At 33.6% G+C, this 20,020-nt stretch overlaps 1 protein-coding gene across 36 annotated transcripts in view; it reads left to right on the forward strand.

Moving 5' to 3' along the window:
* Positions 1-20,020, forward strand: part of Shab (potassium voltage-gated channel shaker cognate b) — a 394,632-nt gene that overhangs the window by 89,339 nt on the left and 285,273 nt on the right. For 26 of the 36 annotated variants that reach the window (XR_012412620.1, XR_012412621.1, XR_012412622.1 and 23 more), the window contains one exon: positions 8,115-8,159. The gene's annotated coding sequence lies outside the window, so the exon portion shown is untranslated. Of the gene's footprint in view, positions 1-8,114; positions 8,164-20,020 lie in introns of all 36 variants that reach the window. The other 10 variants (XR_012412623.1, XM_073983612.1, XM_073983599.1 and 7 more) reach the window with 1 other exon arrangement.

A 20,020-nucleotide genomic window follows, 5' to 3' on the forward strand; every position in this document is an offset into this window, starting at 1 on the left:
TCTCGTCTGTGCTCCCGAGAATTCCAAACCCTACGAACGAGATTACTTGGCAATTTCCTCAATTATCTTCCGAGATAAGCTGGGTTTTCCATTACTGCTTATTCGCAATATACATCACAAGCCTCCTAATTTTTCCTTGTGCTTTTCTTCAAAAGCCAACAATAACCTCCTTACCTTCATCAATTTTATTTGGTCCTTTAATCAGACATTCAATAATTTTCATACATACATACATGCATACATACTCGTACATACATATGCAGAATAAGAGTTTTATCTACTTTACTTTACTTATATTCCATTGTGACATTTGACCTCTGCGTTTTTTAAGCATTGTGTGAATGTGAATAAATTGAATTTACTTGCATGCTACATAAGCTTTAGACGCCCTTCAGGCTCACGAAATGATAATCGTAGACCCTTACCTTTGTGTACATGTACATGTATATACATTGTTTGTACATACACATGTATGTATATTACCTTTTCCATATATCATCCATTAAGGAGTGGCAATACAAAATATGTATATTAAGCAAAATACTGTCTGCTTGACTGGTAATTACTACCATACAGCACATTTCAAAATTTGTGTATGGCCATTGACCCTAAATATTTAACATTTTATACAGGTGTAACTTTTTTATTTATTTATTTTTTTTGTTGACTCACGCCAAAGTCGGCGCGGTTGACGCTGTTTTCTGGCACAAAATAAACTGGACTAAAATATATACAGGTAAAAGATATCTATATGTAAGTATAAAAATTTCGACATTAAAGTGATTATGATTTTTGTTCGATTAAGTTTTGCAGTTTGTCCGTTGTATTTGTATATCCTCCATCATATTATGTAAGGTGTGTTAGGTTTGTCTTTCAGTTTGCAATTCATCGAAATAAACAGTTGAGAACCACCCAGAATTAGGTAGACAAAACTTTGTTGAAATGTATTATATTCCAGGTTCTTGGTATTGAAATGGTCCATAAGCCATAGCCAAATATAATAGTTGCAATCGGATAGAAAATACTTCTATTAAAAATTGTTAAAATGAGTCCACATTTTGGGAATGACTACAGTGTTGTCGACAGTTTTTGGCCGAAAATCGTCAATTAAATTTGAAAAATCGTCAAAATGTTCTAAACGAAGATTGTTGGCCGTTTAATATAAATATTTTCAACAGATGGTTATGTCATTGATACTCTCCAGAGCAGATATTTCGCCACAGCCATAAATCTGGCCTAATCAGACATAAAAACAGATATAAACGAAATCAATTTTCACTAGTTGATAAAATTTCCTCATTGCAAACAATTACCGGCATATCCAACCTTCTGATACACCCCTATTATGACAACATATGGTCTGTTCCCGAACCTATATACTATTTTTTTTAATTTTCCCTTATAAAATTGAAAACCATAACGAGTTTTTATGTCTGTTCCAGTATCTGCAAGAAGCTACTAATTTTCACTACGATAACAATTTTTACTTTATTATATCGAAAAAATAGTAAAAATTACGGGAACGGGAACACAAACATTAATTGTTTTAATTTTCTTTGTTTTACGATAACAGAAAAATGGCAATAACTCAAACAGAATTGTCAATCAAGTCAGATGACAGCAGATATGCTCTACTCGGTCAAATTTGTGTAGCAGAAAATAGAAGACATGTGTCCCCTCAACAACTCTCATATTGGCTCAATGGTATGGGACCTACTTTTATCCGAACGGCATTTTCTACGACACCCTTGCACTGTGGTCCCAGCCCGCGACAAAAATACAAAAATCGATGTCTACAAATTATGATTGTAACTATTCAAATCTATCGTAGACACATTAAATTTTAGTATTCCGACTTTCTTTTTACAATTTCTAACGGTACTTGCTAAAGCGGAGCTACAGAAGTGAGCATTCCCATTTGAAGATATTGAGACGTTGAAATTTCCATTAACGTAGTGACATGTTACAAGTGATATCACAAAAAAGTAATGTGTAAAATTACTATAGTAAGGAATGGAAGTTAAAGTTAATGGTATTGTTATTGTTTTTAATTGATAACATCATAAAGTTGTATGTTTATTTTGTAGTAAAATTGATCTCTTTTGAAAAGCATTTTTGTGAGCTTTTTTATTTAATATTGTGAAAAGAAATAGATTTTCAGTACCTTGGATCTTCGCGGTTCCTCACGTTATTTTTATTTAAATATTCGTGGAAGTGTCCAAAATTAGAAAAAATTATCTCGTTTGCCGAGCGGTTTCAGTTTTCATTATACTGAGTATACTCGGAGTTTTTTATTGTAATAGATGCCAACTCATCCTCGCGACCTAAATGTCTCATAAAACATCTTAGTTTCCAGATATTCCCTGTTTGAGACCTATACATCTAATATAATCAGGGACTCAATTCTGTTTCTATGAAAATGTGAAATGAAAACTTTTATAAAGGAGAAAACTGTCAAATAAAAAAAAATTATAAAGGAAATATTTTTCATTTCAAATTTTCATAGAACAAGAATCCAGCCCCTAATATGCCCTTGGTTCATATGTTAACCCTTCCAGTAAGAATATTCTGTTCCTCATATTGTTGACACTTGCTACCAGTTAATCCTTGTCAAGAATAAAGTTCATAAAATGTCATTATTTTTAAAAACAAAAAATGTAGGCAAATACTTAAATATGCCAAATATAGGGAGTTAACATGATATAGGACTATACCAAAATGGACATATATTGATGCATGTTTGCAAGAATGTTTGATACAGATTATAAACTCGAAATGTCAAATTGCAGCACATTCAGTTGGAAAATATAGTCAAAATCGTGAAATTATAAAAAAAAACCGGAGGTACGTTTATATGGGAGATATACCAAAACATGGACTTCTATCCACTAAAGAACACAAAATGTCAAATTACAACGAATTCACTTTGAAAATATAGACAAAATCTTGAAATTAATAAAAAACTGGAAGTACCGTTATGGGGGGTCTATACCTAATAGTGGACCAATCCTGGCGATTTTTTGGTAAAATTATCTTCTAGTCACTACGAGTTTACAGTAAAATTTTCAGATCAATATCTTGGTTAGAAATATTTTTGTCGCTCTCTCCCATACAAGCTAAAATATACTCAGGAAATGGATGCGAACATTACTGTTCGACAGTATCTTTGAAAAAATTATCAAAATGCCATTTTAGCGATGCAAAAATGTATGGCTCCCATAAAGTGGTACTGCCTGAATTAGGGTATTTTGCAGATTTTAGTCACATTTCCCAACCGAATCGACTATAACATTAGTTAACAATACCTCTATTTCAACTGGTATTTAAGCTATTTTGCATGGCTTAACTGCATTTCAAATTTGTATAAGGATTCATACATTTAACAACAGATTTAAAAAGAGGATAGTAACGTTAAGTTCAGTTGGACCAAAGTAGATTGCTGTCATTTCGGTAGGATGTTGTGGCCGAAATTTAAAAAAAAAAAACATAAAATCGGTCTGTACTATTCTGTAAGGACGATATGAGGTATTATATTATTGTGAAGCGCCACCGAAAACTAAATACCAATTCCACGCATTTAGGAGGGAGAGCCTAAATTCTTCAAAAATCGAGTGGTATCGTCTATGTACCAAAATAGCCCATTTTCAATGCCATACGTCCTAGGAGTAGTAGAAAGTTATTGATAATGTGGCTGAAGCCTTGAAAATACCGAAATTCGGGCTGAACCGTTCTGTAGGGGATATATCAAAACGTGCACCTGCAATATTCTGCCAGAATAATTTGACTGAGATGTTAAAATACCAAAATTGGGAGGTACCGTTCTATGGGGTCTGTATCAAATCGTGGCCCTTAACCGACCATTCTCTGCAGAAATGTTTTTACCGAAGAATACGAACACCAAATACCTAATTTCAGCCATTTCCATAGGACAAACTTCTGTCCTACAAATAATAGCTTTATCTTAAATTTCCAGTTGCATCTTGATTTCAACTGACAGACGGCTAGATTGACATACGGACATCGTTACGACAAACGGAATGACAATGTTATATTAAGGAAGTTACGAAACTCTATATTTGTGTAGTCACTCACATCTAATATGCATGAATAACCACGGTTTCGCTGGAACGTGGCGTATTGGTTGGGTGTGCGAGTTCGTTAGACTTTATTTTTATTCCCTCAGCCTTTAGGCTAAATCAAAATAATGTGTTAAGACCCCAAGTATGTTTGGACGAAATCTGTTTTCGACAACTTGGAGTCGATTAACAATACCTGTCCGTCCGTCTGCGATCTGGCAGGTTCGCACGATAACTCTCGAACGAAGTAATCGATAGGTTCTAAAATTTGGCATTCGGTCATATCAGTCCACTCCTTCAGGCAACTCCCCTGCAAAAATTGTGTGCACGACAACTCTCGAAGGAGTAACCGAATTAGTCATAACTTTGCAATATAATAATATTACTTTCAGACATAGATCTTTTTCGAATATGGACTATATCTGTCCACTCCTTCGAGTACCTTCCACACAAAATTCGGAAATAGTGAAGTTTAAGTGCTGCTCTCGGATCGTTTTGGATTTTTTCAGCAGATTGTCCTTGCGGTCCCCTTTACGACGGTACAATTTTTTCGTGGGCAAGTCCGCACTTCCTGAGATAATGACCTAAAAGCTCCAAGAAACCTTGAGGGCACGAACTAAAATAGCAAAAACGCAAGATAACTCTCGCAAGGAGTTTCTGATTGTCCAATTTATTGGTTCTGATTCATCAGGTTGGGATATGGACTATATCGGTTCCGTCCTTCGGGTACCTCCAACACAAAATTTGGGAAAAGTGCAGTTTAACAGATCATCTCGGATCGATTTGATTTTTTGCAAAAGGTTCCTCTTGCTGGCCGTCTTACGACGCACAGTGGGAAAAAATAAAGATCTAGCGTGCAGAAAATAAAAGTCAATGTTTTGTTGTATGTTTATCAATAATTTTAATAATAATAATAATAGCTTTACATTGACAATTTTACTTTATTTATTGATATATTGGGTATTTTTTTATTTTTTATATATATTTTTTGGAAAGCTCCCATATAATGGTACCTCCCGATTTTCGATATTTAGATGATTTCTGCGATTTTAGTATTTTTGAAATTTTTAGCCAGATTATCCAACTGAAGTAGCTGAAATTTGGTATTTAGACTTCATTTGGGTTATAAAATATTCCGACAGATAATTGTCGGTACAGGTCCACATTTTGACATAGCCCCCATATAACGGTACCTCCCGATATTCGGTATTTTTAAAATTTCAGCCACATCATCCAACTGAAATGGATGAAATCTGATTTGAATTTACATAATTTATGGCGGAGTGTATAATAAGTGTTCAAAATCGACCCACCCTGCCATTTTATAGTAATATAATTTGCATGTAGCAGTTTTTCTGGAGACGCTTCACTACTTCCATTTACGTACTTCCCCTTCTTTCCTTGAAAAAAACAGCAATTTTATCACGTCCACACAAAGAAATATATGGGGATTTCTGAGTGAAATCGGACAGTTTTTCAAAATGAGGTTCTTACTTTCCTTTATTTTTTGCTGCGGTGATGCTGTAAGTCAGCAACACATTTTAGTATGTTTTCAGATTTTTTTTTACTAACGGTTCCAGACATATCGCTCTTTGAAAATGTCGAATTCTGTAAAATAGAGTTGGGACACTGGTCGTTTGTTTAAACAAAATGCGTATGATGTTACTCATACGTTTTTGAACTAGGACAGTGAACTAGGTCGTTCAATTGCCCAACTTTACTGTAAAAACTATGTATATGCAAAAAATACTCACAACTTCTTAAATATTGGTCCAATTTGAAAAATCTTTTTTCGTATGGTTTGTTGTTTTATCAGCTATTTAATAAAAAATAGAAACAAAAAATTCGGACTGTGGGCATGGATGCAATTTTCGTGATTTTATATTTAAAATCAATTTTGAACAATTATTGACCCCTTCGATTTTCCTGATTTTTTTTTATTAAACTACAATTAATTAGACAAATTTTAAGTCCTATTTGGTAGTGGGATTCGAATGATTACTATTTTTTCTTATTTTGTTAAAATTTTTCAATACAAATTTTAATTTATAGCAATTTGAAACATTTGTTATTTTACCAAAAAAATTCAAAATTATTTTTTTAATTTGTTTTGTTTTTTTATTTAGGAATTTATCTTAAAAATCTCAAAAATTGCGTCATTTTTTCGATTTTGAAAATGGATTGGCAATTATTGTACCAGCCCGACAATAAACTAACTAAACTGATGATCAAATAACTACAGCTTGGGAATTATATGATTGAGCATCCGTGTCAAATGATCTACATACCAAATATTAAGGGGATATTTTCGTCAGAAGATGATTATTTAGATACGAAAAAGGATTTGAGTATGAAATATGTAATATTTAAACATATAGCAGGCACAAAAAACTTCATTCAGTAATACCCACTAGTGCTGGTGCACCAATTTTTAAACCATTCATAAAATCGCAAAAAAGAAGTTTTTTAGGATGTTAAAGATAAATTCCTAAATAAAACAACAAAACAAATGTTAGTAAATGCAACGTATTATGTTTTTTGCAAAATAGCATATTTTACACAGTGGCATATAGGAAAAACTTTATTGACAAAATTTTAAAAAATTAAAAAAAAAAATATTATTCATTCGAATACAATTACCAAAAAGGACTTAAAATTTTTGTTTGATATATAAAAATTTCAAGAAAATCGAAGGGGTCAATCTTTGTTAAAAATTGATTTTAAATATTAAATCGCGAAAATTGCATCCAAGCCCACTGTGCATTTTTTCAAATTGGACCAATATTTAAGAAGTTGTATTTCTTTGCATATAGTTATTACAGAATTCGACTTTTTCAAGGCGCGATATCTGTGGCACCGTTATTCAAAAACAATCTGAAAATATACTAAAATGTTTTGCTGATTAACAGCATCACCACAACAAAAAATTAAGGAATTCACAAACCTCATTTTGAAAAAGTGTTTAATTTCACTCAGAAATTCCCATATAATGTTTTTGTGCGATACAGCCATCTAAATCAGTCAATAAACACCCAAATCGTCTACATTTGCGGGTTTGTGAGTGCAATATAATGCGAACACTTCCCTTGTGTAAAAAGAACATCCACATGCATCCATGATGTGGTTTGCCTCTATAAAGTAATATAGCCAATGGTAAGAACAACGTATAAAATAACATAAACCAAAAAAGAAACTACGTCATCATTTGTTAGGGCACACATCATTATTTCCTCCATACACCACTCCTCACATGAAAATTAATTTCGTTGCATGATATTCCATCAGGTGGTTGCTTTCTCTATTCGATTTTAGAAACAACATTTTCCCAAACTAATTTTAGATAAGAAAACATTTCGTGTGCTCTATTTAAAGTTTAGAATATATTATACATTTTGTTTTTGTTTGTTTTTCGCTATTTCGTGGAATGGAGATATTTTCATGTGGTTGTGCGAGGTTCAATGATTTACTGACTAGTTGCTGTTTGTCTTAGGTCTTGTGGATTTTACCTTGAGGTTTTCAAAGAGTTCATTTATTATAACTTTAAGATTTTGCCTAAGTAGTTATTAATTAATGCTCTTTCAATGCCAGATTATTTCAAAATCTTTGTTACTACAGCAATTTGGCTGTAAGATGTCATTATATACTTGGAATAAAATTGAATTTGGTTTTTAGAAATCTATGCAAAATTCTTCAGGTCATCGATTCACGTTTATTAAAATTTTTTGGTGTCACAAAGCATAATCTATAATCGAAGCGAGAATAAAGGAGAAAATTCTAATAAAGTGTCTCGCCTTATTTAACCCAAAGTATAGACTTTTCAATAGTTCAAATGTTGCATATAAAATTCAGTATTGTGCTCTGATGAATATTCATATCTTTTATCTCTGTATCGCAAAATATGGAAATATTTGTCATTCTATGTTAAAAATAAATATTTATTCATGTTCTTTTATGCCAATGTTGCTTGACTTAAGTGTTACAATTCAACAATTTTCATTTCACTTACGTTTCTGTTTTATTTTTCTTTCCTTCTTACAGATTCTGTGAATGGCATCGTGTGAAAAATCATCAGATATCATTGTGGTAGGTAAGCACCGTTGCGTCATGAATCTATTTTGAATCAAATGAACAACAGCAGAAAACAAATGCAAAAAAAAAAACGTATTCATTAAAATAAAAACATGCTTATGTTGCATTTGTTTATAGGCAAACATATTATCATGTATATAAGAATGGGTAGAAACTTTATAAATATTACTGATTTCTTTTTTACAAAAGAATTTGCCTTATGCCATTGTTGTTGTTTTAATATTTTAAAGCAACGAATTTATTAGTGGAGAAAATTTGATAGTGTTCAGCAAGGTGTAAGGCAGGGAATGTATAAAATTGAATTAAAATTTTATTATTTTTCTTAATGAAATGAAACTTGAGAACAAGAGGCTATGAGCAGAACATTTGTTCCAAAAGCTTATTAATATATATGGACATATAAAAAACATAAAAACTTTTTATATTCCTATGCAAAATATTAAAAAACCCAAAATTTAATTTTGACCTTGAATTCTTCTGCAACTACTGAACGGAATTTGGTCATTTTTAACACACCGGAAAGCTGACCTCCTGAGTTATATATCAACACCCAAAAAATTGGCGTGGTGTGAAATGCAAAGAATTTAGATGTAACCTTTAAAAGTTCTTTCAGTTGGTCGGATAACGCAAACGTTGTGGCCGGACATATTTATGTTGAACTTCGTGTTGTATGGATGACACGTTCCTAAATTTCTTGAGTTACTTATGTTCGCTTTTCCTATTTTTTTTTTTGTTCTGTTGTTTAAAAAGTACGGTAATGAAAACAAGTAAGCAAAGGCTACAGTCGGACGGGGCCGACCATGTGATACCCTACACCACAACCTGTAGAATTTAGCTATGTGCAACCGCCTTGCACGCTGAATGTCCGGGTTCGATTCCTATGGACCTATGTTGACGATGTTTCGTTGGAGATGTTTTATGACCACTGTGAAATTCAAATGTCAAATTACAGCTATTTCGGTTAAAAACTATAGCTAAAATTCGCAAAATACCGAAAATCGGGAGGTACCGATATATGGGGGCTATACCAAAACATGGACCTATATTGACAATGTTTGGAGGAGATGTTTCATGACTACTGAGAACCTCAAATGACAAATTACAGCTAGTTCGGTTAAAAATTGTAGCTAAAATTCTCAAAATACCGAAAATCGGGATATATGGGGGCTATATCAAAACATGGACCTATGTTGACGATGTTTCGTGGAGATGTTTCATGACCACTCAGAACCTCAAATGCCAAATTGCAGATTTTTCGGTTACAAATTGTGTCTAAAATTCTCAAAATACCGTAAATCGGGAGGTACCGTTATATGGGGCTATACCAAAACTTGGACCGATATACCCCATCTTCGAACTTGATCTTCCGACGGCTAAAAAAATGGTAGTCCCCAATTTTCAGCGAAATCGGTCAACAAATGCGACCTGTATGTTGCGAACGGACGGACGGACATGCATAAATCGACTCAGAAAGTGATTCTATGTATATTCCTAGAAGGAACTATGGGTCTATCTCGCTTCCTTTTGTATGTTACATACAAATGCACTAACACATAATACCCCTTACCACATAGTGGTGTAGGGTATAAAAATACAACAATTTAGAAAAACTCAATTATAAATGACAAAATCAACGTATCCAAATATGGTGAAAGTTTCTACTCGGCCAAAATTGTATAGCAGAAACCCGAAGAAGCTAGAGTTAATCATCGCCACTTTTTCTTAAGAAAAAAGTAAAACTTTTTATAGTTTTTGAAATAAGGGTACGTTTTCAGCTTAACATAGGAAAAAGTGCTAAAGTACCATTTAGTACCTATTAAGTATCATTTTGCAGGTTCTGTAATATAACTATAGTTAAAACTATACGTTTTGAATATCCACATATTAGAGTTTAATATATCTTTTTAATACTTTATTCAGTATATACAGACTTAACTGGCAATTTTTGTTCTCGAAATTAATTAAAAATTAATATTAAAAATTATTTTCGCCCGAAATGCCGCTTTAACATGGTTTTAGTTTAATGCACTAAAAATACGTAATATTATAATATCGATCTGGATTGCGCGCATACATTATTTATTTTTAAACATTATTATTTGTTTACATTATTATTGCTAAACTCACCCAAAACGAATAACAAGCAAATTAAAGAACACCCAAAGATAAGTGCGATATGACATCACTTAGAAAAACCACACAATAGCATGGTTAAAGAAGTTAAAAATCTTGGAATTGTCTTTAACATGGCAAAACCGCTTACAAATTTCTGTTGGAAATGCATTTGGAATGCTCAAAATTTGTTGTGCCTCAATCTTGACAGTAAAGTGTCCAAAGGTACTATACACATAAAAGGCGAAGATTTCAAGAAATCTTTATTTCCAAAAAGATGAAAATTTACACCTGCCACCTATTCTTTGCACATCCTAATGTAAATTTAAAACGTCACATTTCTAGATCTACTTTCACAATCTGTTGGGCTTTTTCCGTATTTTGGGAAAATTTTACTCTTGTTGCACAGTAAATTGGTAACTTGTAAGGAAAGGACCAAAGACGGGCAAAGCCGTCTATACGAATGAAAATTAAAAATGTCCGGATTATTCAGTAGAATAATCTCACTATTTTTTTCACACTTTTTACTTCCGCGAGTATATTTCATTTAAGTGTTCGGTCTTAGCAATTTCAATTTAAAAAGTATTATACGCCTACCACGAGAAAATATTTAATTTAAGGAATCCAATCGTAGCATTAAATTATTGTATATGAAACGCATATAAACTGCGTTATAATGGAAATGACATGATGGGCATCCGATTTTCAATCCCTTTTATTTTATATACACTTTGTGAAATTCAAGTTGGCGACCACGATGTAGCACCAGTTGCATGATAGGGTGCAAAAAAACAGGAAAATGCCCGTAATTTCCACGAAGTACATTAGCATTTTATACTTTTTTATCCGATTTCAATGATCACCATTAAATAATACATCATTCTATGCCGTTTCAGTGCGATCCATCTGGAACCGTGGATGTAGCATCTCACTCAATTTTTAGAAGAAATTTATTATATCTCCCGATTCCAGATAGGCGCATCGATATATTTATTTAAGTAAGAATGTAGCATCTAAAACGCGTTTTAATACGCTATATTTGCGAAACCATTTTTTTCAATTTTTTGGAATTTGAGGGTCATCATATTCGCCGACCTAATTGAAGGATTTGGACGTGCCCTGGCTTATTAGATTCATAATGCAAAAAAAAAAAACTAAATTTGCACGGGTTTCCACGGGAATCGTATGACAGTTGTGAAATTTGAACGAAATTTTTTTTTTTGGAAATTTTACGCACAAAAATTTCCACTTTGGGAAAGGATTGCTCTGATCCTATGAAAGTTACACTCTCAAGTTATGCATGCAAAATTGCGTACTACAATTAATATTAGCATCAGCCAAAGTCGCCCAACATCCAAAAAATCGAGATTTTCATAACTTTGAGTCCCCAGTGGCAAGTATTCCAATTGTACTCAAACTTTAACAAACTTAAAATCTAACCAAACTACGAGGAGCACTAGAAAACCTACTGGCGTCACGACGTGTAGGCCAGGCGTCATTTGACTTTTTTTTGGAAAGTTTAACGGTTTTAGCGTAAGCGTACTCGGGACTGTTTTACATGCGACCATGTGTTGGGTTGTTTTCTGTGGGCTGATTGAGACACCTCCAAAACATGGTTTTTGGACGCTCTTACAGCATCTTCTGGAGACGAAAATCGTTGACAACGTATTTTTTCTTGATGTACTGGCATCAAATCAGGCCTGTACGGCGGATGACCCATCAATTCCATGTTTTGAATCGATGTGTGAGAGCTCATATTGTCATGATGCAGAATGATTCGTCTTCTCCTGTTAGTTTTTCGAGTTTCTCAGGAGGCTTCAGGCAAACAAATTGTAGTGTACCACTCAGAATTAACGTCCTTCAGTTCTTAAGCCGTATAGTCGCCACACGGTCAGTTTTGCTGAAGAAACAGGCGACTATTTGCTTCGAACAATTTTTGTTGGATTTGGCTCGCTTTCGAAGACCCATACGGTCGATTCATATTTTATTTCGGGCTCCTACACATAGATACAAGATTAGTCATCTGTAACGATCTTATAAACATCGTTTGAAGAACCTCCATCGTATTTATTCACAATTTCTTTGCACCAATTGACAAGAGCCTTTTTTAAGCGATTTCAAATTGTACTGGATCTAACGAGAAAAACTCATTTTTGCGGCCAGGGTTTCATTCAATATCAAACGTTAGTTGGTGAAAGAAATGTCCAAGGGTGCCTCTATCTTTCGGTATGTAACATGACGTTCACGCACGGCTTAATTTTTTCTGGCACAACGGCCGTTTTTGGACGACCCGATTGAATTCATTAAACCAGTATTTCATAGTGCTATAGGATGGTCCATTACCGTTTTACAAAGATTTAATTTAATCAAAGCACTCTTGCCGTGATTATACACGTCGAAAATTGTGAAAAATTCCATTTTTCTCAAAGTGATTTTTTAAGTCACTGTAAACAACACAACACATGATCGTATGTCAAACTGTCGTGAATACGTTTAGGCTAAAAACTGACAAACTTTCCAAAAAAGGCCAAATTGCGTCTGCAATACTGGGCCGCAAACTCGAAACAGGAGCTCTTGGCTATACCAAAAAGTTTTCTCGTTTCAGAAGAACATTGGCATGAGTTATTATATCTAAGTTGGTTTGCTTTGAAGGAGACAAGATAATTAATAATAAATAAATAGAGTATAATTTCTATAATCCGGACACCACATGTTTCGACGGTGTCCGTATTATTGAATTGTCGGGATTAGCGAGCCAACTTTATTTATTTAAAAAGTGCTCCGGCGATTTTTTTGTTTTTGATTTTTCTCATCTATGAGCATTGTAGTCTTAGAATCCGCAAAAACTTCCCAGGTGTAAACTCCTTTCATTTAAAGTTGGTTCAAGAGCACCGTGTACTATTTTGTTTTAAATTAATTGAAATTCCTATAAATGGTCTCTACTTTTTTCCTCGTTTAGTTATAAATCCCAATAAAAACGAAGTTTTTAATCCCAACGTTACATGCCCCAAGCGACTTTCTCACTAATCACAGGGCTAATGAACTAATTCCTTTAGAGAAAAGGATCACTCAACATCGATTTTTCAAGGAACTAGGCTACCCAACCCTAGGTTTTAAATACAGTTCGACCTACGACATAAGTGACCTTCCGGTTTCGTAATAGTATCTTCATCGACTTTCAGCGCCAAAAGGAATTTTTCGCCCTCCCAGCCTTTGATCTTCATACTTGTAATATTTTTCCTTAAAATCGGTTTAAGAAAACGGGGTTTTTGTTCTAGCACTGCAACTAGCACCGTTTTAATCAGCGAATTAATTTCATTTGATTGACAACTCTATATGCTTTGTAATGGTATGCATATAAGCTTAATCGGTTACTTAAAACCGGTTTTAATGTCGGAATATCCGGTTCAAAACCGTGTCTGTCCTCCACAAAAATTTGTTATTAACGTGTTCTTCTTTACAGGAGCTTTTTGTGGTAAATATTTCAGAAGCACCCCAGATGTCTACATAAGCAATAATGAATTGGTAACTCTACATACCAATAAATAACCAATGTCGAATATACGGAAAAATCAAAAAGACAATGAAAACGGGACAATATGCCAAAGAGAACAGTATCTAAAATCTTCTGAGCTACATTTTTGTAGAATATTTGGATGTTGAAAAATCTCATCTTGTGGTACTTCTACTACGGTTCAATAAATACAGGACGAAAAGGATACGAAAGGAATTGAGTTAGAAGATTAAAATATTCTACAAAAAGATTCGCCAATCGATTTGACTGAAGACATGTAAGCTCAAAACGAAGCTACAATTACGCCGAAGAGAGATGGAAAGCTATTTTCCCATGTTTTATAGGGGAAAAATCAAAAAATTCATTACGCGATATCTCAGAAACTTGACCTATGGCGAAAAATTCTTTTTGGGTTTTTAGTATACTAATCAAGGGTTTTCATCTCCAAATGGAATTTTCCACCCCCAAAAAAGCTGCTGCACAGTGTTTTTAAAACTATCAATAATTTCCGATATTTACTTGAAATTACTTTTTTCATTGGATAGCTCTTTTATTATCCATACAAAAAAGTTACAAATAAATGTTCACTATTGGACATCAAACCCCTCTAATACACATACATTATTTTTCTGCAACTGTTATGTATAAATTCTGATGTATGACTTCATTGGTCCAACATCGCAGTATCTGTAGTTGTGAGTGAGATGGTGATGGCATATCACGACACATGCAAACAATGACGTTATTTAGGCTCATCGGTTCCGTTCACCATGCATGCATTCATTTCAAATCTGGTGCAAGTTTGTTTTCCTGTGCTCCTCTGTGCTTTCGGTTACGTTTACTGAGGCGTAAAATAGAGATTCAGTCATTGCATATTTGCGGTTAATTCAATGGAAGAAGGTCATTGGATTTGGTTTGATATTCATGAGAGAACACGTACATGAGTATTTTTGGACACGTTTTTGCTTCTAACGCTCTAGTTTCGATCGAGAGTGTTGTTGGGTAGGTGGGTGTTTCGTGTTTTTCGTGTTTTTGTTTTTTTATTTATTTTGCATTCTTGGAGAAGGATGAAGATGGATAAAATACTATTTGCGTGCCATTTGTTTGAATTGTGATTTTAAAAATATTCACAAAATTTAAATTTTTCCAATTCCGGTTTCTCATTTTTCTCATATCGTGGTATTTGAAATTCCATAAAGCATATGCTAGTTCGTTTTTTTTTCATTACAGATATAATAGCTTGGCGCCTTACTTATTTTACTTGTAGTGCAGTACACAAAACTGTATTGTGCAGTGAGCATGGCTACTCTGTGGTTTAATACGTCCGCGTGTATGTGGGTGTTAGCGTTGTGGCGAATTAATATACACACTCTTTCGTCGCTTTTTTGCTTGTTTTCTTTAAGATTTTTATACATGATTTTTATTTGTTTGGCTTTTGTGCGGCAGCAAATAGTCAGTGGTCGGATGCATAAATAAATAATGGAATCACACAGATGTTATGAAAGTTGACTATAAATAACTTTCATTTTCACATTTCATAAAATTTCACACGCTCCTTACCTCGTTGTTGACCCCGTTGTTGTGGAATATATTTATTAATTGGTCGTTAATAATACATTTGTTAAAAACAAAATGTCGTACACATTAGCATACAGTTGATTGCACTCTATTGCAATATAGCGCGAAATTGTCAATTTATTTATTTTTATGCAGATAAAAAACGTAAATGTAGCAGAATTGCAAAATAATTGAACAATATTTTTGCACGATATCCCGAATGTCCATAAATAAAGAATTTATTAACTGCATTTACATTTGGTAGAACACAGGTTTTCATTTAAAATTCGAATTATTTAGTTTATAAATCAATATCTAATTCGTAACATTTTGTTTGAAATTCTAAAGAAGAAAATACAAAATTGGTGGGTTTTTGAATTACAAGTGGAATATTTTGATTCATAAACATTATTGACGAATTATAACACAGCAGTATTTTTGGGGGGTGGAAAATTTGATTTGGAGATTAGAGCCCTCGATTAGTATATTAAGAACCCAAAAGGACATTTTTGCCATAGGTGAAGTTTCTGAGATATCGCGTGATGAATTTTTTGATTTTTCCCCTATAGTACTTGGGAAAATAGCTTCATATATCTCTTTGGCATTATTGTAGGTTCGTTTTGAGATTACATGTCTTCAGTCAAATCGATTGGCGAATTTTTTGTAGACCATTTCATTCTTCTAACTCAATTTCTTTCATATTCATTTCGTCCTTTATTTCTTGAACCGTAGTAGAAGTACCACAAGATGAGATTTTTCAATATCCAAATATTCTACAGAAATGTTGCTTAGAAGATTTAAGGTACGATTCTCTTTGGCAACTAATCAATAATGTCCTGTTTTCATTTGTTTAAAGGAGCAAATAATATCTTTCGAACAAGCTTTTAAGTTTTGAAATCGGTTAATAAATGGCTAAGATATAGTGGTTGAAGTGCGAAAAAATCCCACCAAAAAACGTTTTCCTGGTGCTCCAGGCTGCTTAGAAGAGTATAATTATTTATATTTCTTCTTTTAACACCTTTCGTCTAAAACTAAATTTGATGTTATTTTTAAGCATCAACTCGATAAAAGAACAAAACAAATTTATTAAAAAAATATTTGGGTGTTTTGTTGACAAACTTGATGGATATATTTTATTGATATATATATTATAAATACATATTTCATTTATTTGGCGACTTATATTGAAATTTGATGGAGAATATTTTTGTCTTTGACGTCTTCTATCTCAGAATGAAAAAAAGGGACCAAAAAGACCCGTTTAGTGAATCGCATGAGGGTTAATTTTTTCATAAAGAGATACCCCGCATTGTTGTCAGTAATATTGCCAAAGACACTTTATACCTAAAATGCACGGATTCCAAGGAATCTGATGTCTAATATTTCAAACCTTCTAGAAATGGGCGGAACTTGCCACGCCTATTTAGTTTACTTCCCGACGTAAACTTTCAAAACGCCGATACACGTGTCTTCTTTTTTCGGTTCTTTCATAATCTGGCAGAATTATCTTGTAATTATTTTTTGTGTTGTACAGTTTTTAAGACAAAAAGTCGATTTTGCAACTTTTAACAATACTAATTGTTTAGGTGGCATTGAAAAAAGAACATGTCAAAATTTATTAATATGAATGATATTTTTCAAAAAAGCGGCATTTTGCGGCTTAAATTGCAGTCAAAGTGAGAACTTCGAAAAAAAAACTAAAAAATAAATAGTATATAACCCCATTTTAATGTGTTTAAAACCGTGGAAAAATAAACCAAATACAAATATATGTAAAATGGAATAGTTTGGCCATTGCGAGTGGAATTTATTTAATATATAATATAGCTTAAAAGTTTTGTGTAGCGACCAAAAGAACATAAAAAGTCAGAAACAAATATTTTATATTTATTTTAATTTTTGAAGTAAGCCCAGATTAATCACAGATTCATTGTTTTCAAATTTTTAATTTTTATTTAAAAAACAACAAGTTTTTAAATTGGGTGTAGTTAAAATTGATATACTTTAGGGAAGGGCAGAGAAGACTAGTTTCGTCCATCGCCACTTGGACTCATCAGTTCCCTTAGTTCTTTGTATTGAAACAAAGAACTCTTCCCCAATTTTATGACGACTCGAGCTCAAGAATAAATGTGAACTGTGGGAGTAGTTAATTTTGTTTGCATATGAGGCTACGAGAGTTTTTGAAAGTTTCTGTTGAATTTGCATTTAAACGAATTCGTCGGTCACATTTATTTCTGAGCTCGAGTAGTCATAAAATTGGGGAAGAGTTTTTTGTTTTATTACAAAGAACTAAAGGAACTGATGAGTCTAAGTGGCGTTAGACGAAACTTGTCTTCTTCTGCCTTTCCCTAAAGTAAATCAATTTTGACTACACCCAATTTAAAAACTTGTTGTTTTTTAAAATTTAAAAACAACAAATCTGTGATTAAGCTGGGTTTACTTTAAAAATAAAAAGTAAACACACATCACAACGAAACTGCCAAAGTGAATCTATTTTATTTTTCTGAAACTCACTTCATATAGACTTTTACTAAATTGGCCGTGATTTTGCCACATAGAAAACATTACTGAAAGTCTTCTGCATTGGTATTACTAGGTTTTAAAACCCGATTTTGCCCGTTTTTTGATATTTATCAGATTTTGTTATGTTACTTCTCAATAAAAACTCTTAAAATTGTGGAAGTTTGGTTTGAGGAATAAAACTGTGTAACAAAATGGAGTTTAAGGTCTGGGGGGTGGAAAATTCCTTTTTGAGGGTGAAAGCCATTGATGAGTATATACAGAATCCCAAAGGCCAGATCCGCCGTGAGTCGAACTTTGGAGTCATGACGTGGTGCATTTTTAACTGGAGATCCTATAAGCCTATATTTTGTTTTTCTATATATTCGTTTTTTGTTGGTTGTTGGAATATACAAAAACACAAAACATAGTTTTTTCTGAACAAAAACAGAACCTCCCTTTGAATCTTGTAATCAGTAGTTATATATCACCACAACTACACGTCGACGATTAATGTACAAGCTGAGATCTTTGCAATCAAACAAGTAACAGAGTTGTTAAGTATCATGAAAAGTCTAGCGGCCCTTAAATCAGTTAGTCAGCAAGTCTGCAGCGGATTTGGAAGATATCGATACAATGCCAGACAGATTTGGCACAACGAAACTAGTTGTGAGGTATCCAAGGCAATCTGACCCATCCTCTGCAAGCGAAGAACTACGTGTTTGCTTTCCATTATGAAGTCTGATCTGAAAATAACGGTGGGAATAATCACGGGTCACTGCAGAATAAGATCAATTTTCTGCAAATAGGAAAGATATGGTATGATTACTGCAGTTTATGCGAAGATGAAGAAGAAACAGACACTATCGAGCACTCTGTCGCTGTCCCTTGATCACATGATCCAATCTCTGACAACCTTCTGCCAAACCGTGCCAACAAGTCAGCTTCTTCTTGTCAAGTGTCTGAAGTGACTTCTGCTAGAATAAAATATTTTACCATAATATGGAAAACTCTCTTCTTTAACCTAAAATTGTCAATATCATTTCAATATATCTCTTAAATCCCAGCTATATATATTTTTCCTTCTTTCCACGATACCTATTTTTTATAAGATTATTTTTTGGCAATTTATCAAGATTTACACAATGGACCACAAGCTCTCCGTGTGAAGTAGCTGTCAACTACGACAGCTACGCGTCATATAACCTATTCTTTCCTTGGATGGGTGGATGGTACTGGCACCAGCAGGTTTGCCATTGGATTAGCCAAAGCTGCTTTTGATCTCAAATTGCAGTTTGTAGAGGTTATTTTCCTCTTTGCACAACTGATCACCTTTTGCCTTTTTGTTTTTTCTACACGCTCGTACTCTAGCAAAAGTTTTGTTAGTTTTCCACAAATGGCTGATCGGATATAAGAAGCAAATTCAATGTTTTGCTTTAAATAATAGTCCAGTTAAAATAGACATGCGTATAAAGAGCAAATAGCAGAAATTCGCACAAAGCAAACATTTGTTGGAGAGCTAGGGATTGCCATTAGAAGCAGTGCCTTAAAAGTCTCCATCGATCCCATGTATTCAAAAAAAGTTATTCGTGGTCAAAAGTCATTTTAGGACACCGTATTTAGTACATATTTCTACTTTTTTCAAAAACTGTAACACTTAACAAAAACCGGCTAAAGCAAAAGTTGATTTGAAAACTGTCTGTATGGCCTTTATGATTGTTAAAGTGGAGTTACCATTCTTGTGGTATCGCGATCTAAGTGTTAACTTACACATATCGGGACATAAGCCACGTAAATATATTATGAAGAGGGCCGGTTAAAATAACCACACTATGTGTTAGGTAATTCCATACGGGTTCGATTTTTTAATCTGGACATTCAGGTCAAATAACCGTATTACCGAACCCGCTCCATCAAAATTATACATTTCCGTGATAAGCGCAATAAACAGTACCTCTGGACTAAAACTAACCAAAATCGGAGAGTTTTCGTTGGAGTCGTTCCAGTTGGGCTTGCGTCTACATACGTGGCTTAAATGGGGTAGTCTGGCATAAAATGACTCTCTACTAAACCCACTCCGATTTTGTTTGGATTTTTTAAGATATGTACATGAAATTGTGCTCTTTACCGGAAAATATATTTTTTTGGGAGGACAGCAAGTTCGCTTGAATAT

The sequence above is a fragment of the Musca autumnalis genome, unplaced genomic scaffold, assembly GCF_047663935.1.
Source record: "Musca autumnalis isolate F117 unplaced genomic scaffold, ASM4766393v1 scaffold_4, whole genome shotgun sequence".
Lineage (NCBI taxonomy): Eukaryota > Metazoa > Arthropoda > Insecta > Diptera > Muscidae > Musca > Musca autumnalis.